At 42.7% G+C, this 24,118-nt stretch overlaps 1 protein-coding gene and 1 long non-coding RNA gene across 4 annotated transcripts in view; both read right to left on the reverse strand.

Moving 5' to 3' along the window:
- mical1 (microtubule associated monooxygenase, calponin and LIM domain containing 1) overlaps positions 1–3,008 on the reverse strand; it is a 29,704-nt gene extending 26,696 nt beyond the window's left edge. Inside the window, exon 1 of one of the 3 annotated variants that reach the window (XM_019865119.1) lies at positions 2,916–3,008. The gene's annotated coding sequence lies outside the window, so the exon portion shown is untranslated. Of the gene's footprint in view, positions 1–2,758 lie in introns of all 3 variants that reach the window. The other 2 variants (XM_019865122.1, XM_019865118.1) reach the window with 2 other exon arrangements.
- Positions 3,009–9,583: 6,575 nt separating this feature from the next.
- LOC109512936 (uncharacterized) lies at positions 9,584–14,834 on the reverse strand. Its single transcript, XR_002167626.1, has 3 exons — positions 14,801–14,834; positions 14,519–14,694; positions 9,584–10,024 (listed from the first exon to the last, which is right to left on the reverse strand). It is a non-coding gene; the product is annotated as an uncharacterized LOC109512936 (long non-coding RNA).
- Between the last annotated feature and the right edge of the window lie 9,284 nt (positions 14,835–24,118).

Raw genomic sequence — 24,118 nt, forward strand, 5'->3', positions numbered from 1 at the left:
TATATATATATATATGAACAGAGCTGTACAATTTCCATTTCCGATGGTCCAGAGATGTTGAGACATGTCAATTGTCATCTTTTTGGCTCCAAGGAACACCACAATGGATGTGAAATGAGACCAACATGTCTTTTAACTATGAACATTCAACTTTAACTTATATTTTATGCACAACAATGTTTTCAAATCAGAGGTCAAGGAAACCAAGTTACTTCAATTCTTCTTCAATTCAGTAAAAAAAAAAAAGACGGGTTTGTAACAAAAAGAGGACAAGTCTTATAGAAAAAAAATTATGGGTGGATTTTTTTCAAACATAATAATAACACTGACATGAAATAAAAGATTTTAAATGAGGAGTAAACTATTGTATATCTGTGAATAGAAAAGTGTTACAATTTTTTGTAACAACGCTTCAAAACTTTGCGTCCAACTAAAAGTCTGTAGGAGAAGCACAAGTGAACTCCCTGATTTTGGGCAAAACCAAACAGAAAGTAAACATCGTCCTATCATTATGTGGCATTCCGATACACTCTGACCCAAGCAATGTCAACTTTGAATATCCATAAACTGGATCTGGCACACCTTATCAAACAAGATCAGAGAACAGGACTTTTGTGAATCTGTATTTTATTTCAGTTTTTTTACTCTCGATTTGAATGTGTTTGCCAAATGTGTGTCACATGTACCTTAATTGCATGACTTTGAAAACAATGTCTGCGACGCTGCCATCATGGACACAAGGGCACAGTTTTCCTTGATGGCGCAATTCGAAGACGTCCCTCCAGTGATTCAACATACGATTGCCCATAAACATGCACGTGGCTTCCTGATTGTGTTGCACTTTGTACTGCCTGAGACGGTACCCGGCCTCGACATAGCATTAAACTAGGTGCCAGCCACCTTTGCCCTGTCTCCAGTAATTAAGGTCAACCCCCAAGGGAGGCAGACTGAAGATGTTGGCTATCTTCTACAAGCCTGACAAAAGCTAAAAATACTTCTAAATGATCACTACAGGCTTCTTTTTTTTTAATCTAACTCTTCAGGAATATCTAAACATCTTCTTTTTAGATTCATGCTAAAAATAGAAAGATCACATCCTCACGCAATGTGATCTTTCCAAATATAGCTGTGAATGATAAATAAACACTTCTATGTAAAAGACAGTCATGTCCGGACCAATCAGCATTTGACTGCTTGTGTGCTACTTTGGAGAAGAAAAGCCATGTGGTTATTCGTAAAGGTTGTGGCTTTGACCCACTTTGTCATGCCGTCTGCTGGCTACAGCCTGGCAGGAGACTTAACAAGGGAGACATACAGACAATCTTCAATCTCCTGTGCTACCTTTCTTCTTTTTAAACCAGTGCGAGACTACGCTGTCTATTCAAGAGGTGGGATGCACCCTGGACTGGTCGCAGACAATTGCAAGAAAAGTTTGATTACCCCTGATTAGAGTCTCTAATGACTCTAGCATGCATGTGATTACCCCTGATTTAGAGTCTCTAATGACTCTAACATGCATGTTTTTAGAACATTAAAGGAAGCCGGAGAACAAACAAACTCCACGCGGTAAGGCCAGCACCAAGATCATGAGCCAGAAACGCAGAAATGTGCAGCAAATGTACCGGTACTAACCACAGTTGCCCCCACTGATTAAGCAACGTCTCAACTCAACTCAACTGTATTTATAGAGCACTTTCAAACAGCCCTCGCTGCATACAAAGTGCTGTACTTCTTCTTCTCCTTTCGGCACGTCCCTATTCAGGGGTCGCCACAGCGAGTCAGTAATTTCCATCCGCCCCTGTAAACCGTCCTACCAACTCGCATGGTCGCCTTGGCAAAAGTTTTACGCCGGATGCCATTCCTGACGCAACCCTCCCCATTTCTCCGGGCTTGGGACCGGCACTGGGGAACAGTGCACCCCCAGGATATTTGGATATTTATTTGGAGCCATTAGGAACACGCAAACTCCAACAGCAAATTATTGTGAAGTTGACCACAGAAGAAACCTTTTGTGTTCTCTGACGACAACAGACATCCACAGTTGCTTGTGGTTTGAAAGGAGCATCATCTCACAATGGATATAAAGTTTTGTTCTCGTGGTGACACTACACAAACAACTCATTTAAGTGGATTAAAACAACAAAAAAAATAGTGTGTTTTTTTGTTTTGTTTTTTTACTTGAGCAAAGAGGGGTTTTATTTTGACTTGAGAGCCCTCTTAAATTGTGTGTAGGGGCAGGATAAGAGAGAGAAAGTTTGTAATATTTGTACAAAGTCAAATCCCTATTTCAGTGGAGGTCTTCCATTTGTATTTGTTCTACTGGGCAACAAAAAGGGAGGGCCACAAAAAAAAAAAAGCTGTGGGTTTCACACCAATACTTCACAGGCAACCATTCAAGACATCAACGCGGGCATCTTGTTAGACAATATATCTTGTAACAAAGCGCTTTATACAACATTTAATATAAAATAAGAATAAAACATCAGAACACAAAACAAATCATCACCCTAGTTTGAGACCCTATCCTCAGCTCAAATTGTCATTAAATGGGAGTTAACACATCCAACTCAACATCCAGCCATTCATTTGAGGACTGGAGCGAACACAAGAGTCAACCTCACCTCACCCCACAACGTTTTCACAATTAGATCACAGTTGATGGGACAAAAATAAACAAAACAAACACTCAAGCACACGACAAGGCAGCGACACATCCAGATGTGGGTCCGGAAACATCGTGAAAAGTGCGTCCACTTACTTCCTTCTCGCGTCGCCGCTCACGGTAAGCAGGAGACAAGAAACCCTCCTGTGTGCCTGTGCGACTAGATCCTGCTCGTCGAGTACATGCTTTGTTTGTTTTGTGTTTTTGTGTTGCTTTCTCTTTGCGGACAGGTGACGAACGTGCGCGAGCTCACCTGCGTCGCTCGCTCGTGTGTGACTACGCGCTCTTGTCCGCGCCGCAGATCACTTCCGGGACTTTGTGGGACGCGCGCGCCCGATTAGTGCCTTCAAAGACACTATCATGGTCTCGTGACGTAACACGAGCGACCAAAGCCCGGCGAGAATCGTTTGCTCGCGCAACTTTCATTCATTATTCGAATCGTTTATGCTCCCATGCTTGCGCCGAAAGAAAAAAAAAATAACCCACCAAAATAGTCTTCTCAAAATAGTAAAATATTCTGACACATACTGTCGCATGTTTTTGATTGTATTTTTGCTTCCTAGCCTCCTACCACGCTGTACTCAAATAGAAGTACAAATACTTGTCTTAAAAAGACTGCTAAAAGTTCACAGTACTAATTAAAAACCTTAAGTGAAAGTAAAAATTCAGACTTTGAAAGTAGAGGGAGCTCAACACAAAAATGTTATTTGCAATAATATACGGTGTCCCCTACTAGTCTAAACACTGTGTTCTGTTTAAAAATGCGTTTGTGGAAGAAGAATTAAGCAAATGAATCCATCCGTTTTCATCAAGCTCAGCGGGCTACCAAATTGGCCAATACTGCCCTCTGCTGTCGAGTGAAATTCATGTCATTGCGAATGCCGCGGCTCACCCGTTTTCTGCATTCATCAATTTTCATGCCTCTTATCCTGAAGAGGGCCGCGGGGAGTTGCTGGAGCCCATCCCAGCTGACCTCGGGTGGAAGGCAGACTACACCCTGAACTGGTCGCCAGCCAGTCGGAGGGCACATCGAGAGACAAATGACCATTCACACCCACATCCACACCGCCAATGAGTGGGAAGCGATCCCACGCTGCCTGCACACAAGTCAGGCGAGTGTACCACTACACCATCAGCAACCTTCGGTCCTGACCTTTTTCTTATTTCTTTAGTCGTCTTACATTTCATGGCGCGTGGATCCAACCATAGCAACCAGGCCTCTCCATCTGGGTCTACTGTATTGTGGGCAACATGTTGAGCTTGTGCCAGCGTCGTGGGTCATGCCCCACATAGCAAAATTTGTCTGGCCCAGTGATGGGCCACAGAATCCACTTGCACTTGGTCCACATACCTCAATGAATTACGGTCCTTTAGTGGTCCACATTTGGTATCCACAACATGGGCCACATAAGGCCTACCGGTATATCTGAGCCAAATTGTAGAACCATAACTGCTCCTACTCTGGCCCGATGATGGACCAAAACTGGTTCTTGATATCAGCCCAAATTCAGCCTTAAACAAGCCATTTCATTCGTGAGCCATATTTGACCCAGATTTTTTGAAAAAAGCCTCAACAACTATAGTGTTAGAATATACATATGTTTCTTTTCAGAATACATAAACTGGAAAACTACACATTTTTTTAACACTGTGCATGGAGTCCAAACGTGATGCAGCATGCTCTTGAACAGTATTCATCCATCCATCAAATTGTTGGGCTCTCCATGCCCTCTTTTTTTCTCATCCTCTCCATCCTGCCACCATTCCTGTCAGGAGCCAGGTGCAGCCATCTTTGGATAGTGGCATTGATTTCCTGGTCTGTGGACCCAGACTTCAGGTGGTTACGCCTCACAGTAGCTGAAACATGCAAACATGGTTTCATGTAATATCCACCCAACCATCCATTTTCTAATCTGTTTATCCTCATGAAAGTCGCGAGTCTGCTAGAGCCTATCCCAGCTATCATCGGGCAGTAGGCGGTGTACACCCTGAACTGGTTGACAGTAATAAAAAAACTCAAATTATCTGAGGCGGCACGATGGTCAACTGGTTAGCACACCTGCCTCACGTGCAGAGGTGCAGGGTTCGATTTCGACTCCAGCCTTCCTGTATGGAGTTTGCATGTTCTCCCCGTGCCTCCCACATTCCAAAAACATGCATGGCAGGCTGATTGAACACTCTAAATTGTCCCTAGGTGTGAGTGTGAGCGTGGATGGTTGTTCATCTCTCTGTGCCCTGCGATTGGCTGGCAACCGGTTCAGGGTGTACCCCCCCTTACTGCCCGAAGACAGCTGGGATAGGCTCCAGCATGCCCGCGACCCTCGTTTTTGGAATGTGGGAGGCATGGGGAGAACATGCAAACTCCACACCGGGAGGCCAGAGCTGGAATTGAACCCTTGCACCTCTGCACTGTGAGGCTGACGCACTAACCACTCGCCCACTGGGCTGTCGGTTCAAATCTTCCCAATACAAATTAAAAATTTCTCAAAACAAATTCAATTCGTGTAACAAACATCCGGGTTTGATAGGGGAACACATATCTGCCTTTTGGCCAATCGGCAACTTTGTTTTGAGGCAAAGCTCGCCGGAGAAATGTGCCTTTTCTCCCAAACAGATTTTAAAATTTATAACTCCTTTTGTTTAACCCTAGTGGAATATGTCATCAGGTCAGGCAGGGATGAAAAGACGCTTCTTTTCAAATATAGGAAAAGGCAGTGTATGGATAGCAACATATCACAACGAAGGCCCAGAGTCAGTATGTCTCCAGATGAGTTGTTTTTTTTTTTTCCCCAGAACCCTGACGTCATGCCCGATTGAACTCCATGCCTTCGGCATTACTGACATCTAACGGTAGAAACAGCGCACAGCATATATTGAAAGCAGGGGCTCAATTCGACACAGGACATCACATAGCGAATGCTCTGTTTCTGTCTTTCCTTGGTTATTTTAGTTTGAATATACATATGTTGCTGAGTGGCTGTTCTATTTGGGGCAGTATTTTGTACCAGAATGACTTGATTAGGCTGCCTCATAGTTACACCAAACCAGCCTCATGTTTGAAGTCATTAGGCTGATATTTTCTCGAATGCATTTAGCCACATGAAGAAAATATCAACTTTTTATTGCAAAACGTTTATATTTGGTTGCTATAAACCTTTTACAGTAGTTTATAGTAACCAAAGTTTATATTTTCCTTATGTGGTCATACGCATTTGAGAAAATAGCCTGTACTTTTAAAACACAGGTGAAGACAAAACAAAAACAACGTTTTCACAATTTCAAATTCATGTTCATCTTTTTAATGCAATGATTCAAATTAAATATTACAAATGCAATTTACTGTATGTAATTCAAATTCAGCTTAAGCATTTAAAATTCAAATCTGAATTAATCAGATTCTGTTCATAGTGGCACAAATGTCAGCCCTTATAAAACATCTGGTATGAAGCCCAATTTACCAGTAACAACAGTTTGTATCTGTCGGCGCGGGAAACGAGTCTTTCCATTTATTCCTCTTATGTTTATTTTGCTTGTCAGGGAGTGTCATGGTTGGGTTTTTTTTTGTCTCCAGCAGGTGGCAGTAGAGGGCTCTCCCTACTGTCCAGCGCCTGTTCTTCGTCATATCATTATTTGTCAGCTGTTATAAGAGACTGCCAAGCCTCCACCAGTTGTCGGATAATTCGCCTTGCTCACGTCCAAGTGCTTATTTTCTTCACCTTCGTTGTTCTTGATCTCGTTGCAAGTCCTGTTTGTATTTTGGATTGTTTAAATTGCTATCTCTGTTTTGATTTGGTATCGTTATCCTTGGTGCGTTTTTCTATTCTTCTTCTTCATCTTTCCTTGTTGTTTTTGAACAAGTGATTTTGTGTTAAATTTTTCTCTTGCGTTTTGCTAGCTCTTTTTGTTAGTATCGTTATTTAGCCCTGGGTTGTTCATGGCGATTTATGTTGCACTTTGTGGATTTTGCAACCTTATTTTATTGTCGATCTTACCCTTGTCTGCGTTTGTGGGATCCGCTCCTGGTCCAGAACCATCACAGGGAGTTAATGATCATTGCATGCATAATCCTCCAGACACGTTCATGAATGTCTACCCCAGCTTTGAGAGCCAGTATATTTACCTGAAATCATATCTCTATCATTTCATGATGATTTTTTTAAAAGAAATATGGTAGTTTTATATGGACACTGGAAAGCTTCTTAAAGTTTTGCGATCAGAGCAGTTGTGGAGGATAGTCAAGTCAGTTTGATGAGATGTGGTCACATTACAGTACAGTATATATGATATGCCAACATACGAATTGTTTCTGGAGATCCGGGTTAATCTGCCATTGTTCCTCCAGGCTCTGAGGAGAACCAACATCTATGAGAGGCAAATTTCGATCAAGGCCTATCTCTGCTTCATCAACCACTTTCATACCCTGTAGTCTTAAAGATGAGTCGCAGTTGCTCATCATCATTTCTTGCTTTGTTAATATCTTATGCAAGAGGGCTGTGCATAAAATGAACAAAAAACACAGATTAAAAATACTCCAAAATCCATGTTCAACTTAATGCTACCTACTGAAGTACACCGTATAGTACATACTGTAATAGCACCACCATTTTCCAGATCACCTTCTTATAATTTAGCATACGAAACAACATTTGTGAATACTGGATACTGGATGTCTGCTCACTGCTCTGATGTGACTCAGGGTGTCCTGATGGGACCACGGAAGATTGCTGTGCTTCAGTGCACGCCCCTTACTGCTGGTGGAACTCGGTAGCAACATCTCACTGTTGATGCACCTCGGTGCATGGAACTCATTGCTGGCGCCCCAAATCCGAACCCATAATCCTAACCCTCAATCCTAAACCCTACCCTTTACCCTAACCCTGACCCCTAACCCTAACCCCAACCCCAACCCCAACCCCAACCCTAACCATAACCCCTAACCCCTAACCCTAATCATAATCCTAACCCTAAACCATAACTGTAAGCCCTAAAACTAACCTTAACCCTGACCCGAACCCTAATTCCTAACCCTAACCCCTAATCCTAACCCCCTAACCGTAAAACCTAACCTTGACCCTTACTCTAACCCCAAACCTTAACCTGAACCCCAAAATGCTAATGTTACCCCCTGACCCAAACCATTAGTCCTAACCTCAACCCCTAACCCGAACACAAACCCTGACCCTAACCTTAACCCTAGCCCTAACCCTCAACCCCAACCCTTTACCCTAACCAATAACCCAAACACCTAGCCTAACCCTAGCCCTAATCCCTAAACCTAACCCTAAACCTAACCCATACCCTAACGCTAACTCCGAATCCTAACCCCTAACCCTGACCCTAACCCAAAACCTAACTCCGAAACCTCAAATCCTAACCTGTAGCCCTAACCCCTAACCATACCCTGAACCCTAACCCCTAACCCTAACCTTCACCCCTAACCCTAACCCCTAACTCAAATCTTAGTGAAATCCCTAGCCCTAGACCCGAACCTATCCCAAACCCGAACACAAATCCTAAACAAAACCCTACCCCTGACTCTAACTCCGAACCCTAACCCCTAATCTTTACTCCCTAGCCCTAAAAGCTAACCCTGACCCTAACCCTAACCCCACACCACTAAATTTAACCCCTGACCGTAATTCCTAACCCTAAACTCTAACCCTTAACCCCCTAAACCTAACCCAAATATTAAACCTAACCTGTGCCCTAGCCCTAACCCTGAATATAGCCCAAATCCAAAACAAAACCCAAGCCCTAGCCCAAACCCAAACCCTAACAGTAACCCCTAACCCCATAACCCTATCCCCCTAACCCTATGACCCTAACCCAAACCCATAAACCTAAACCTAACCCTAGCCTGTAAACCCAAACTGAACCCTAACGCCTAACGCCAAACCCCAAACCCTAACCCATAACCCTAAGCCTAAATCCTAACCTCTAATCCTAACCCCTAACACAACTCTAACCCGAATTCAAAAAGGAAATAATGTGTCAGAATGAGTAGCACATATGTCCATAACATCTTTTAATTCATTCATTTTTTCCCAGCAACAACCCTCAATTTTCTGAATTTGTCAAAACATTACAAGACAAAAAATTCAGAAATTATTACTTACATACTATACCTATATTGGATGAAAGCAAACCTTGAACAAATGTTCAATTTCAGACCCAATTGATTATATTAAGTACCGTAGATGATGAAATCCCTAAATTCCTTGCAATTGTACGTTGAGGAACATTGCTCTTAAACCGTTCAACAATTTTCTCACGCACTTGTTGACAAAGAGGTAAACCTTAACTCAGCAATTCAGCAAAGTTTGTTTCCTGTCGAATCATGGCATCCACCTGGTCCAAGTTAGCCTGTTTACCTGTGGCATGTTCCAAACAGGGTTCCAAACATGCTCCCTCAATTTTCTCAGTCCTTTTTGCCCCCTGTTCCAGCTTTTTTGGAATGTTTTGCAACCATAAAATTCAAAGTTAATGGTTATTTGCTAAAAACAATAAAGTTGACCAGTTTGAACATGAAATCTCTTGTCTTTGTAGTGCATTCAATTAAATATAGGTTGAACATGATTTGTAAATCAGTGTATTCTGTTTTAATTTATGTTTAATACAATGTTTCATAAATGTTGGTTATCAAGGTTGGACTTAGTGTCTTACTATATGTGTATGGCAAGTAAGCATGTATGGCAGACACAATCCGTGTTGCACCTGGTGCATAGAGCAGCTTCCACCATTCTGCTTCCACGTTTGTTTGTGTGCGCATCTGCCTTTGCAGGTGCAAACCTTTAGTAAATGAGACCCTGTGTGTGCATGGAAAATGAACAGTATGTACTGTAATTAAAGACATAAATAGTAGACCAGCTATCCTGTTCATTACATGACCATGAACACGTTTATGCTTTTTATGCAGTTTCAACTCATTAACTCCCAAAGACATTCGATCTCAGGTACTTATTTGTATTTCTCTCTTTATTTTTCAAGAGTTAGGATAACAAAGGTTTTGAAAATGGTTGGCACTGAATTTAAATGATTTTTGCCTTTAAGCTTCATTAGCCAAATTCTTTGATTAGCCGAGGGCCTTTGTGTGGGGACAAAACAAGGCTGCTAATAAAAGTGTATCACTTCCCTGCAAGTGTCAGATGGTTCCATCGCTCCTCCAGCTGGTCAGGAGGGGTGGGGGCCACCTGGATGCCGAGTGTCGGCCCCGCGAGATCCTGCGCTTTCCTCTGTCGCGCAACCGCTCCGCATGTTACGTCGCCGAGAGGTCCATCTGGTCAGGATGGCTCCTCCCCGAAAGTTGAGACCCCTGCAGCGTGCGTAGTCGTACACACACCCTGGCTTCCTCCCAGTGCGCCTCTTAGTTAAATGAATAGCACAGAAAGGAGTATTTAGCCTTTAACTGGATAAGAGAATTCACAGAAGCGTGAATTCAAAGCAATGATTCTTGAAGCCGCCAGCGTTGCTGCATCTCAAATTGCTGAATCGACAGATGCGTCACCTGTGTGTGACTTTGCCTCGTCTTTGAAAAGCCTTTTGAGCCATATCCTTGATGTCCAGATGAAGGTCAATGTACTCGTGTGCTGTTTAAGTTTATTAGTAACAACATTTGCCATGCTAGTAGGATGACTAGTGCACATTAGTAGATTCAATGTGTTTTACTATTAGCGTTTTTCCATTCGTGCCACTTTGGGCACACCAGAAGTACCTTAGGCTGGATATCAAGGATGTGTAATTAATGTTCCTACAGCTTTCCAGAAAGGTACAGGAGCATCTACTCGTCAATTTACTGCAGTAGTGGAGTAAACCCCGCACAAGAAGTGAAATCCATGATATAGAAATCAAAAATCATGTCAAAATATATACATGTACCCGAGATGCCAGAAGCAAATTACAGTATTTATTTACAATCAATGTTTTTCTGTTGTTGCTATATTTGCTTTTGTTTAAAAAAGTATTTGAAGTGCAGTGAAAACCTCCCGTTGTCAGGTTAAGCGCAACAAATTCTGAAATGTATCTACAATTACCTGGCAATTCTACTCATTTCAAACGTCTTTGAAAAACTGAGTATCGGTAGTAAAAACAATTAGCCAAGTAACTAGTTACCTTCATAACAAGTAATTCAGGTACTAACCTGATTACTTTTCTTGAGCAAGTTATAAGTAACTATAACCACTTTATAAAAGTAACGTTCCCAAGACTGTGTGACACACACAGGCGGAATATATAGGATGTAGCGTGGCATGGTGTACGACTGGTTAGGTCAGAGAGTCTGATGTCTGGGGTTTGATTCCTGGTTCAGGCCTTTTTTGTGTGGAGTTTGCATTTTCTCCCTGTCCATGCATGTGTTTTCTCTGGGTTCTTCCGTTTCCTTCCACATTCCAAAAACATGCATGGTAGGCCAATTGATCACTTGAAAATTGTCCTTCGGTGTGAAGAGTGTGAGTATGAATAGATGTTGTTTGTCTATGTGTGCCCTGCAATTGGCTGGAAACCAGTTCAGGGCGTACCCCGCCTACTGGCTGATGACAATTGTGATAGGTTCCTGCACGCTCGCGAACCTTGTGAGGATAAACAGATTAGAAAATGGATGGATGGATGGATGTAGTGACAGATGAACAAATATTAGAGCATGCAACCAAGGCTACACTGTACATGTTTTTGGCACCCTCCCATTTGAGGCACTGGCGACCTGTACGCAGGGCATGGTATACATGGACCCATTGCCACACGAGAGGAGCAACAGATGGGCGGCCTTGAGGCGGCGCCTGGGAGACTTTTGTGACGGTTGAGTTGTCGTGTGATCACTGCATTCAGGTGTGTGTCTCGACAAAGGCCCCTGCTGCTCTTTTTAAGTATCAGGGTCATTGTAGCCTCAGGATAATCGGAGACACAAAACAACAGCGGCATCTGTGGCAGGTAATGATCCCCTCTCCAAAAATCTGACTAATGATGGTCCTCGACCATTTGTTGCGGTTAAAATCACTGTTGCTCGTTGGAGTTTGTCCTCGAGTAACATGTGCGGCACGAGTTGTGCGAGTAGCTTGGTGGAGCTACAGCTGCGGATCAGCGGTCAACCGGGTTGGTGAGACACTGTTGCAGCTTTTATTTACTGCCAAGCCAGTCAGCTGCCATCAAATGGGCCGCATGGTGCCGAAGGTCAGCTGTGAATTGGGGATCGTTGCATCAGCTAATGAGCACAACAAGCTCTGGTTGCAACATAAATATCAACGAAAGATAACAAATTTCAATTAATTAGCTCATTCACTGGTAGAGTCCTCCATATTTCCATTCATTTCAAAGCATTATTCAGACAATACTCGTTCTGCAGCAATATTAGCATCAAACCTATCAAAACAATGTATGAAAGTGAAAAGCACACACACAAAAAAAAACCAGCTTATGTGTGTGTGTGTGTGTGTGTGTGTGTGTGTGTGTGTGTGTGTGTGTGTGTGTGTGTGTGTGTGTGGGAGGGGGCGGGGTGGATAAAAAGCATGCCAAGTAAAATAATGATTTGGACACTTTTTTGTCGTAGGGGAATTTGTGACACCTCAGACTATGAAACAAAAAAACAAACCGAGAGACCTTTTGATGGCAAATGTATCGTGCCGTGAGCGACACTAACTTGCTTGTGAGCACAAAATGGGGGTTCACTGAAATTCAGTTGAGTCCCACCACTAAATTACACGATCTAAATAGTATTTTCTATGCTGTTCATGCTTGCAATAGTTCTTTTGTTTTTCAATACATACATTTTCAATGTGTTTCCATGTTTTCATAACTTTAAATCTGTTTAAAGCAGAGACTCTCAAAGTGTGGCATGATCACCACTTGGTTGGATATGGACTCCCTGTACTGGCATGCGAAAGAATCACTGAATAATATACAATTCGTGACATTTAAAATGTGAATTTCATATCAATATTAGAATGACGCTGGGCGGCACAGTGAGCGACTGGTTAGCTACATAGGTGTCAAACTCAGGTCCTGGAGGGCTGCTGTCCTGCATGTTTTCCAACTCTCGCTGTTGCAACACACCTGATTCAAATGAACAGGTTCAATACCAGGCTTCCACAGAGCTCACTGATGATCTGATCATTTGAATCAGGCGTGTTTACAACAAGGAGAATTAGGGCTATTGTGTTACTGTATACTGTATTATGGTGGTGCTTGGAGAGCTAAGTACTTTTTGAGGTGGTACTCAAGTTTTATACCACTGGTTGAAAGCATGTGGGAGGGGTGAAAATATTCATTGTTTTTCATTGGAGTCCCACCACGAATCACAACATTGCGTTTGTTGGCTAAAAGTCCCAGTGGCATGTTAAAACACAATCTCAGAAACACCATTCTTCCAACACGGGGCCTTTCTCACCCTTGATCCCATCTCCTGTGCGCCTGCTTTAGTAAACACATCAATTGTAGTGCTGTGTTCATGTGGTCTCCATGTTAACATTGTGGCTGTCAAAGGCCATCATGGCCCTTCAAAGGATGGCGGCTCTCTAAAATGGTCTATCTGGGTAGCAGCCATTTTCCACTTGACTGGTCCCACACACAAGAGGAACTGGTATCCCCTAGCAGCTGGGCCCGACCGGCCACGGGGTGTGGGGAGAAGGAGATGAATGGACTGGATGTGTCGGAAATGGACTAATGGCAACCATGAAAGGACATCTATTTGGATCAAGAGGTGCTGGCACTTTGTACTTAGATATACCCTTCAAAAGATGTCTGATGGTGCAGTTACTGCTCAGATGTTAAGAAATGTAAGCGCACCAGCTCATTAATGGCACCACTTCATCAAACACTTGACAGTCAAAACAAGGCATCATCACAGCTGGGCCCAGTCGTCCCTGAATCTTCCCAGACTAGAATGATTGACCAAATCTCAACGAGAACCTTTTGTTGTGTCCCAACGTACCTGATCATGCAACAATGAACCCAAATGTGTCAACCCTCAGGTCTATCTCAGGATGCATTGACATAAATCATTTCTTGACACCACATCAGAGAAGTTGGCAGTCTGTAAATTGCCTCTGCATTGACAATACAAAAGAACCCCGCCGACATTGAAGGAGTTCATCAGTGTCTATTGACGGCTGCAAAATTACCTTTTCCCAAACACTGTGCATGGTGCCCTGGATATGAACCCAAAAGAAGTGAAACGTGGATGCAAGCAATTTCATTTAGCGCATCAAGCGAGAGCTGGCGGAGCTGCCCGCGATAAACCAGCTAGGCGCAGCGTGGGGGGGGTAATAATTAGCTCGCTGCAGCGGGGTAACATGTTTGCACCCCGTCCTGCTGTGAAGCTCTGTAATTGGTCCCCTCATGTGGCACGATCAGGCCCTAGAACAAAGAGTTCCCTGAGGGGTGGTTCATGCTGACCCATGCTGAACCCTTCAGAACAATGGCAAGCAGGAAGCATTTGCAAATTCTGCGATGTCTCTTCCTGGGCTGACATGGTAGGCACTAAAAAAGCAACATCAGTACCCACTGATAGAAAACAAGCAGTAGGCCTGGATGCGTTGCTGTCTGTCTGAAATGATACTTTTCCGTCACATGCCATTCCAAAGAAATGGACAGCGTTTCGCAAATGGTGACCATGCGGCGGAGGGCTAGTGATGTCACATTGTCTGCGTGCATCGACGATCCACGAGCTGTTCACCTGAAATCAGCTGCCAAAACACTGACTGAAATCGTTGACTGCTGTTGTTATTTTTGCCCTGCATCGTTTCCCTACATTTTTGTCCATCTGTAATTTGAGATTGTGTCCAGCATGTTTGACGTTAACATGCTACTGGATATGTGTGATTCAGAGACACATAAAAGTATGTAGCCATACCAGCATTTATTCCATACCTTGATAAGTGTCTTGATATCCATCCATCCATTTTCTGATCCGCTTATCGTCACAAGGGTCGCGGGGTGTGCTGCAGCCTATTCCAGCTGTCTTCAGGCACTAGGCGGGCTACGCCCTAAAATGGTTGACAGCCAATCGCAGGTAGTGTCTTGATAGTGATGTTATTGTCCTACTACTGTGTGGCATTTCGGCACACAAGTAGGACAACATTGGCATAATAGGACAACATGATATTTGTCGGGGGCAGCCTGGTGGTCGACAGGTTAGCGCGTCGGCCTCACCGTGCAAAGGTGTAGGGCTCGATTCTGGCTCTGGCCTTCCTGTGTGGAGTTTGCACGTTCTCCCCGTGGCTGTGAGGGTGTTTCTCCGGGCACTCCGGTTTCCTCCCACTTGTACTGGGAGCCAGTGAAGAGAAGACAGACTTGGAGTTATGTGTCTCCCACTTTCGAGTTCCAATTAAGAGGCGAGCAGCAGAATTTTGGACCTACTAGAGATGCTTGAGGGAGGACTGGCTGATGCCAAAATAAAGCGCATTACGGTAATGTAGCGAAGATGTAACGTAGGCATGGATTACTGTTTCAAAAGAAAGAATTGGAATTTGGAAAGAATTAACTGTAATTTGAGGTTTTAAACTTGTTGACACCTCGATTCCTTCCCTGCAATCATTGAATTAAAGTTAGAAATTGCAAAGAGGAGACCAATATAAAAATAAAATATAAAAATAAAAATACCTGGGCTGCTCCCTGGACACTCTGGAGGAGGTGGGCAACAGGAGGATGCTAGCCAAGCTAGAAGCTATGATGGACAGACCCTCCCACCCCCTCCAGGACACCCTGACAGCACTGGGCAGCTCTTTCAGCCAGAGATTGATACACCCGCGCTGCAAGAAGGAGAGGTACCGCCGCTCGTTCCTGACGACTGTTGTCAGGCTGTTGAATAGACAGACCTGAAAACCTGGACTCACTCCCACTCACCCATTTTTAATATGCTTATATTTATATTTTATCTTTATTTATATACTTCTTGTTCTTCTACTTCTCCCTTTCGTAATTTTGGTGCTGTTAATTGGGAATTTTTCCATTGTGAGACAAAGGTTTTCTTATGTTAATATATATGGTGATTGCATAATTAGCACAGATAACATTGTTGGTAGGTGGGACTTTGAACTATACATTCTTATTCCTCCATTTATAAGTAGCTGTAAAGATATGAAGAAATAGGTAAAAAGGACAACAAGCTTCAGCCTTGCAAGTATATTGGGATAAAACATCGCTGAGTCGGCACCACGCTGCCTTCTCTTCTTGGGGAGCTGTTGATGTTGATGTTGAACGCATCCATGTTTGCATTCCAAATGGCATTGCACAACATCATTTTTTTGCCAAATGCAATTTGAAAAAACATGCTTGGAGAAAGGCGACTAAGTCGTGATGAAAATGTCACTTAATCTCTTCGAAGGAGCCTCACTTATTATGAAAAATGTATCCTGGCCAGCTGTACTTCATTTGAATGCATCTGAAGCAAATTTGTTCAGTAGTTGCTGAATTACAATAATTAACATTATGCAATAAACACATTGTAAACACATTCAATTAGACAAATGGCCAAGGGACGTAAAAGCTGAAGACTCGAGGGTAACCCGGACGCAGAAAAATCATTTATCAGCCATGCGACGAAAAATATTTGAATACAAGTCAACATTTTTTATACGGGCCTTTACATCGTTTAAAGATTTCAACCAAAGCAACGGAGGGTTGTGGCCTATGATGCACCTGGGAAGAATATTTCCGAGATGTATTTTCACTTTGGATGGAGCTCACTGGACTTTTGACCTTGTAAATATTGAACCTTTCTTAACCTGAGCCAGTTTTGTTCAACTGGGCATATTTGTTGTACATAATATATAAGTCTTAAATAATTCATTGATGAGGAGTAAAAGCCTCTGGTGCGTTTCTCCATCACTTTTACTCTCTGCATTTAAAAAGTTTACATTTGCAGCTTGTTTGTGGCAAACCTGCAATCATTTACAAGTTTATAGAATGTCTTTTCATTAGATAAGTAGTGCCACTGTAGATTTTTTACATTTACAGATACAAGATTGATAGCATGAGCTCACACTGACTATAGATCCATCTCATCACTGACTGGCCCTCTCCGGGTGCAATAACAGCAGATGAAACAGTAATCTGCTCTTTCTCCTTGTTCACTCCAACTTTATCACAATTTACTTCACTATGGGCATCCGGTGCTGCTGAGAATGTCATATGCTAAATTAACCTCTGCCAGCATCACTGGCTGTTGGCCAATGATGAAAGGACACGGACGCCCTCCTGATGATGACGACTGTTGGCAAAGTCTCCAACCTTTAAAACAACTTGAACCGTTGCTGGATGTATGGGATGATTCGAATGCGCTCCATAAATCAGTGAGGGTGTGCTTGGACTCCCACACAACACCGCTCAATGTCCTTGAACGTGTGGCTAATGCAGGAAACACACATTCTATCCGTTCCTGCCATGAGTGAGTCGTCCAGAGCATATATAATTGTGCAGACAGCAGCTGATGTCTGTTTCATACATGTACAGTGCCTAATATTCACACGTCACTTCCAGTTGTGTCTTTGTGCCGAATGGCCGAGCGTGAGGACAGCCAAAAATCCCATTGAGAAATTAACAAGGTCTTCTGTGCTTTTCTCTGCTTTAATGAATAATTCAGCCGTCAGGGTGAAAAAGCAGTGTGAGGAGACCTTGTCATCAGGAACTTAGTCAGCACTCTTTGGCTGAAGGGTGACACTCAACAAAGCTTATACAATGCATCCTGCGGGCTGCATCGCTTCTGCAACCGAAACTCTAGCATTAGGAAGAAACACTTCACTGACAGGATATGCACACAAGTCAATTGGAAAAAAAAACACTTGAATGAACTGGTCCTTCGCATTGAGAGGAGCCAGAAGAGGTGGCTCGACCATTTGATTTGAATGCCTCCTGGAGGATCCAGGACATGCTGGAGAGACAATGTCTCCTTGTTGGCTATGTCTCCTGGATGCCTTAGGATACCCAAAGAAGAACTGGAAAAAGTGAGAGAGAAGCCTGGGCTTCCTGCTAAATCTTCTACCCCGCAACCCGACCCAAAATAATCGGAAACTGGATGGATGGATAAATGTCCACTTAAACATGTGATTAATGTAGTCATCAATGTTGGTGATTTATTTGAGCAGTGTTTTGTGATGGAATGATTCTACAACAAGCATCTTCATTGACTGCAGTTCAACGGCAGTTTAAAGTGTACCAAAGAGTCCCATTTTGAGGTATTGATGAGGAAATTGAGCAATATCGTAAAGTTTGATATATATCTGGCATTCCCATTTCCATGTCTTGTCTTGTATTTTCCCCGTGGTTGAGTTTAATGCATGGCGCCATGTTCGGAACGGATGTGACGTCAAGTCATTGACTGGGCCATCCCTTGCACCCACCAGTTGCTAATGAGTGATACGGCAGATTGCTTGACTATCAATGTAAATCTGTCTTTTCTTCTTCTTTTTTTTTTTTTTTTTTTTATCACAAGTTGACCCTAACAAGCTGTCATATAACAGGTCTGCCCAAACCTAAAAAAAAATGTGCTGCCAGACAGGCAGGACATCAGCATCGCCTTTTTCTTCCTTCGTCTCAGGATCCATGAAAATGGTATCCAAACACTGATATCTACCTATCTATCTTTCCATCCATTCATCCATATATCCATCCAAACAGAAAGGATGTAACCTGACCCACATCAGAGATAGGCTTCCGCCTTCACATGAGGCAGCTGATTATTTATTATGCACTGCAGCCTGTCATCAGCTGTCATAGCATCTCAACAAATAGGTGCTGTGAGCTATTATAAGCTTGCTTTAATACAACCAGGAACCAAAAATGCATTTGGATGCAGTTCTTCCTGATTTCCTTCTCACCACCACTTGTATACTTTAAGAACCTTCATGGCTATTTCAGGGTTTTTCTTCCCCCTTCCTCTTTCTCTGCTCTCCTCTCTCCCTCTGCAGTGTTGGAGTGTGGCGGGAGGTGAGGCCGAACTCAGAGGCGGATATTCACCTCCTCACCCGTGCCACATCAGCTTGAATAGATGGCAGCCTATTTAACCAGCTTCTCCCATTGCATGTGCTGGAAGATCCTCAATGTTCAGACTGTCCTGCATGTTGCTGCTTCCACGTCTGCCACTGCCACGTCTTGCAGCTGCAAGAGTCGCCTGGTGATCTAGTTTATCTTGTTGTCTTGAATATGCCCCTGAAAGTGACTGTCAGTTGCATTTTTTTGACGACAGCATATTAATTTTGTGTTACTACAAAATACATTTTACTTTTGATCCCTGGGTCCAAGCATTTTTTGTTTGCCTCACGGCTCATAACACAAAGGGCTACTGATACACGCCCCTGCATTTCATCATTATTACAGTGGTCTGAAGTAGCTACACCTTATTAGCTTAAGTGAGCTACAAAAAAGGATGTGGTGGGCCTGACCTGGCCCGGGGCCCTAATTTTGATAGCTTGAGGCATGCCATTAGAGAACAGCATGAGTGAACTCTTGCTTGCCAAGTAATGAGTCCATCTTTTTGCTCCGATGTTTGTGTAACTATAATGATATAAAATGCTCTTTTTTGCACACGAAGAAGTTGTAAATGAAGAAAAAGACTATTGACTACAACACACTAGCTGTTTTCTGTTTGTGTGTGTGTGTGTGTGTGTGTGTAGTATATCAAAACCCCTTCATACTTGCTCCAGGTATCACAAAGATGCCATACATCTGCGATGGAGTGTGTCAGCAGGCTGACAAAGCGCCACAAATAGAACTTGCTTCATACTGAATAAGAAAAGCTGTCTTCTTTTTCTGGTAAAGACCTGCAGCAGTCCCAAACGTATGCAGTGAATCATCAGTTACATGGAGCAGCATTGAGTAGTCATCATCCGGAACGAATAAATACATTTAAGTGTCAACAAGTGGGGATGCAATGCTGACGAGACGCATCATGCAAAGATGATCCATTTTTACAGTTAAAACTGAAATAAACCAGATAGTTTCACTGTTGCATCTGAGTGTGAATCATTTAACATTTATTTACCCAGGTAGGTCAGTTGAGAACCATTTTTTTATTTACAATGATGACCTGAATACTACAAAGCCCTCCTGGAATGATTAAAATATGCCAGATGCGTTTCCTGTGTCAAGAAAAATGTCCTAATCATGAAAGCTGATTAACAGAGACTCATGTCCTGACACCTACCAGGAGCACATAAAGTTTGGGAAATGTGCTGGACAGGGCTTGAGAGTACAGGGACAATAGACTTACTCGGAACGCTGAGGGTTTTTTTTTTTGCTTCCTTTTTTTTAGGGGGTGAATATTATCTTTGGCTTGAGTTGTAATGTATGAATGTGTAATAAAAAAAATGAAGCCTCTTTTTGGCAATTTTCAAAAAGCTAATAAAAGCTGATTAAATCGTCCAGATGATTAATGAGTTGGGCCCTCATTTATATATATATATATATATATATATAATTTTTTTTTTGTTTTTTGTGGGATTGCGGGGGGGGGGGGTGTTTGGTGGTGAGCTGTGAGAAATTATCTGATTTCACGTATTTGGTCTGATGAATATTATCTACTTACTACAAATAATGTATGTCTTCATCTAACTACCTGTATGTCAGTGATGTATGGTGACAGGCAGAACCATTCAGTGCTATTCCACCTAGTAGCAGATGATACAACTATCCTGTGTAGCCGCCTGCAGCCATTCAGACAAGTCATGGAATGCACACACTGAGTACGTTCATTGAAGAGTAAACTGGGACACGATCATTTCAGTTCACTGTATACACTTTGGTGATGTGCAATTAGATATTTCTCCTGTAAAATAAGGGCCGTGGCTCACTTTAAGGTTGGAAAACACAGGTGTAGTATAAGTGTTTGAAATTTTGCAACAATCAGACAATATTTGTCGAATAAAGTTGGTGTTTACAGGATATCTGCAAATTGCTCGAAAATGGCCCACTTTGAAAGAAAATGACAGCTTCCTGTGTTTAGCCGGGCATGGCTTCCTAAGACCTTTTATTTCTTTCTTTTTTTGGGGTGGGTCTACCATACTAAATGTAACTTTTCATCCGGATGATAACACCTGCAATTTGATGAGTTGAGCAAGTAAAGTCTTGTGAATGGCAGTTTAAGCACGATGAAAATAATAAGGCAAAACACGAAGCCACTTCAAGAGGGCCTGAAGTAGCTGTGGAATACAAGAAACAGCCTCGATCCTCCTAAGATGAAAATGAGATGTCACTTAACTGGGTTTGCTCAGACTGGGAAAATCATTCTCAAATTGTCAAAGTAAATGGCACTCTTTCAAGTGACAACAACCGTGGAATGGGGAGAACCCCTGGGAAGCATACTTGGGCCTTTACTTGTTCTTTGATATATTCCTCATTTTAAAACAGCTCTTTCTGGTTATCTCTTTTTGTATCTCAGTTTTGATGGTTGCTCATTCAGACAAATTGGCAGTTGAAGTCACTCTGAGCACAGGGTTGCAGAGGGTATATGATTGGCTCGTCGCGTAGAGGCTTTCACTCCATTTGGGCAAGACAGAAGCCATTATTTTTGGAAGTAAAATCAGGTCGGCAAAGTCACCAGATGAAGGTGCAAATAGCAACCCTTGGGCAGCCCGGTGGGCAACTTGCCCTTCTTTGTGTTGCTGTGTATTGAGGACCACAATAGAAATAAGCCCTTGAGCTTGATTTTGTTTTTACCCTCGGTGATGCCCAACTGAGTGAGGGGAAGTTCTATTATGCTGTCTGATGTGCTACCACCAAATAAATGCAGTCAGTCATCACTTGATCATTCCTCAACAAGATAAGTGTGGTGACCAAGGCATTTAGAGACAACTGCTGTCCTATTGCCTGCGAGGGAGTGGAGCGGTTGATTTCAAGTAGCATCTGAGTCCAACCGAAGTACTGTTTTATTCAAAATGAGAGGCTCTGCCAGCCCAACGCCTCCCACAAAATGACAATGTAAACAGCCGCCTCACGAGAGCTTTCCCACATAATGACGATGTAGACAGCTGCCTCGCTAGCCTTTCCCGGAGTGGCTCGTCCGCACTCGTCAACCAATCTTAACCAGCTCTCGGCCGCTATCACTCTATACTTTTACATACTCTCTCTTCTTCCCGCCCCGCCCAGTCTTACAGGTTGCACGGTCCACACTTGCTCTCATTCTGCGAGACTCAGTAGCCGCGCCCCTCCACCCCTACTTGGTCCTGATGAGCCATTGTGAGACTGAAGCAGATGGATGGGGAACAAAGGGGTGAGAGGGGGCCCCGTTCTGCCTGTCCCCCCTTGTATCACAGCCAGCAGGCTCTGGGTAATCTTCTCGAGCTTTCACAGCAGAGCAATGAATAACCTCAGCCTACTCTCGGAGACTCCCTCCCTTCTTATCTCACCCTCTGCAGGCTCGCCAGGGCCGGCTGCTCCCAGATAGAATCTCTCACCCTAGCTTTCCCCTCACTGCCTCGGCCCCGCGCACCCTATCAACATTTTTTTTTGTTTTGTTTCTGGGGGCGTGTTACAAGGCTCGGAGATTAATTGGGGCTGTGGCTGAATGACATCTGGTCCCAGCGTCATAAAAGTCTGGGTCCTAGAGGTCTGCCGGCTTTATAATGAAGTGTATGTAAGTTCATTTTCTCATCAACAGTGCATTAATTGGGGTTTCCACAGTCAGCATTTCAACACATTGCCAAATGAGAGTTCAGGGTGGAGATTGATAAATTAGACTCGCAGAAAAATTTGTTAGTCAAAGAGCTTGAGATCTGAGATCATTGCCAAGTAAGTGTTAGAAATTAGACTGAGTATTTCAATCTAAAAACAAACAAACAAACAAAAAACCTATCAAATGATCTGTGTTTGAAACGAGTTTTCTTCTAATGGGCTGGAATGGCACAAATAGCAAACTACAGCCAAAGGTCGCTAATTATGGAACTTACTCAGTACACCTCCAGTTACAATCGTAATAGGCTCTATGTATGAGGACCATCAAAAGAGCTGATTCTATTTATTTTAAACCTCAACAAAGACACTATGTAACCTATTGTAAGAGCTCTGTCGACTGCTTCTCCCCTCCGCCCCCCAAAATAAATTCCACCTATTCTGCTCTACAAGAGCAGCTCAACCACTCCACAGCTTCCTTGCACGGACCTGTTAAAATATTGAGTATGTACTTAAGTGCTATTTGGCTAAGTGTCATTTAGGCTGAAGGGCTCTCCATCCACAAAAGATGTCTTAAAGTGACAGGATCAGTGATGGTAGCCAGCCGCAGAGGCAAGTGGTAAATTATTTAATCTCAATAAAATATGTATACATCGGTCCCACAAACTACTAAATACAATTGAGAAGTAAGACTGCTGCTTTACGCTGCACATGTGAATTAAAGTTTCCTTATTATTGTTATTGTGACCTTCCTAGACAACATACAGAGGAGTAAATCTGTTGTTTGAGACTTAAAACAGTAATTAATTCCAAGTCAACATGAGCTTGTGAATACCTGTACAGTGAACTGGACTGTACTAATAATACATCAAATACCGTCTTTACTTCCATTATAATGAATTTAAATGGAAGAATTAAAACACCGAAAGAAAGAAGAGTCGTATGCAATGATGAAATTTGAGTGCTGAAAAATACCAAATGACCCTAAAATGGCTGCTTTACAGCAGTTTTTTTTTTTTTTTTTTTTTTTAACCATCTCTGTTTTGGGCCTGAATAAAAGGCTTGAAATATGCACTCAAATCTTTTTTTGGTCCGCTTACAATACACGCAATCTATTTTTGCACAGCGCAATTGTACAAAGCGTTATCTGTAGACTCTCCATTTCAACCATGATGACACTCACTGATTAAATTACAGCTGAGTTTACTTTTGGGAAGCACTTGCCTAAATCTACAAAGATTAGCCGATGATTAATGGCGGACACTTAATCCTTTGTTCAAATTGGCCTGTTCAAAGAGAAGGGAGGACAAGATGATCGCTCTTTTCTGCTTCCACCTGCCAAATACCATCTTATTTATCTTATTACAAAACTGCTAGGTTGAGAATCAGCCTGCACAAATTGAGAATCTCGCCTGCTCGGGGAGCTCTGCACTTTACTGACTAAAATATCTCCCAGCATGGTTATATTGCTGCTATTCGTTGAAAGTTGCAATTTGGCTGTCCAAGTTGCTTATGATGACAATGAGGCTATTCTTCATTCTTACTGTGGCCTTTACAATGTTTGATCAAATGGCATTGCATTGCTTTCCTGCTTTTGCAGATTGTCAACGTAATGCCTAAGAGCAATATAATATTACAATTTCGTTCATAACTTTGCATAACCTGGCAACATTTGTGAAATATCAATTTTGGGGGGAAATTATCACTGATGATCACATGATATATATATATATATATCTATAGATATAGATATAGATATATATAGATATAGATAGATATATATATATAGAGAGAGAGAGCGAGAGAGAGAGAGAGAGAGAGAGAGAGAGAGAGAGAGAGAGAGAGAGAGAGACAAACCAAAAACCA

This window comes from Hippocampus comes, unplaced genomic scaffold, assembly GCF_001891065.2.
Source record: "Hippocampus comes isolate QL1 unplaced genomic scaffold, H_comes_QL1_v1.1 scaffold124, whole genome shotgun sequence".
NCBI lineage: Eukaryota > Metazoa > Chordata > Actinopteri > Syngnathiformes > Syngnathidae > Hippocampus > Hippocampus comes.